The sequence below is a fragment of the Leuciscus leuciscus genome (genome assembly GCF_965113295.1).
Source record: "Leuciscus leuciscus genome assembly, chromosome: 19".
NCBI lineage: Eukaryota > Metazoa > Chordata > Actinopteri > Cypriniformes > Leuciscidae > Leuciscus > Leuciscus leuciscus.
The window spans coordinates 35,767,530-35,768,498 of NC_138743.1; positions in this window are offsets into that span (position 1 = coordinate 35,767,530).

Consider the following 969-nt stretch of genomic DNA (forward strand, 5'->3'; position numbering starts at 1 on the left):
TTTCACAGGTTGCAGGGGAAACAGACATTTGCTGGCTGGATATTATGTAATGTTATGTGGGTATTACGTGTTATTTGAATTACACTTACATAATCCAGTGGTATAGGCACTGAACATTGTTATAGTTTCCTCCAAATGGTATCTCTGGAATAATTTTTAAAAGGTGTTAAAAGTCAACATTTTTACAATATTTAATGTTCGTTCAATCATATTCGTGAATTTGGAGTAGGCTAAGGCCATATACATCGAAAAGAGCTATGACCAGTCAATACATTGGACTTTACAGGATTTTAGTCATTGGAATTGACTTGTAGGAAATCAGCTAAATCATATTTTCTCAAACCATAAAAACGTTTTTCTTAAATGCTTGAAATTAATGCATTTTTGCCGAGTGTATCGTGCATTTCTTTACAAAACAAATGAATAATTAAATATTATTTTCTTCATCAATAATTATAAAATATATACATTTAATTATAAATAATTTTTTTTTTTTAATTTAGTTGTTTTTCTTTGGTTGGACTATTATTCTAAAATGTGGGAAACAGTCATTATAAAGAATAAATGTGTGTCCAAACTTTTCACTGACTTAATGTGTGTACAAAAATAAACAAAAAATAAATAAAACAAACAAATAAAAATATACATCATATAATTGTAGCACAATAAAAATATCTTATGATAATATCTTATACGGAAGCAGACTCGTGATGGATATAAAGTTAACAGGAGTTTATTGACAACAGAGCGGGAACAGAATGCAGGAAAGTGATATGAACAAAGATAATATGGAGAGCAGTGAGCAGGAGATGAGTGAATGAGTCTCGCACAGGGATGAAGACTGGAGGTGTGCGAGACGGATGACAGGAACGAGACACGCTGGAGTGGAGACTGGAGAATCAGTGTCTGGAGTCCTCTTCGTATGAACGAGACCGGACAGTGAACTGAGGTGAAGAGTGTGTCTTCATA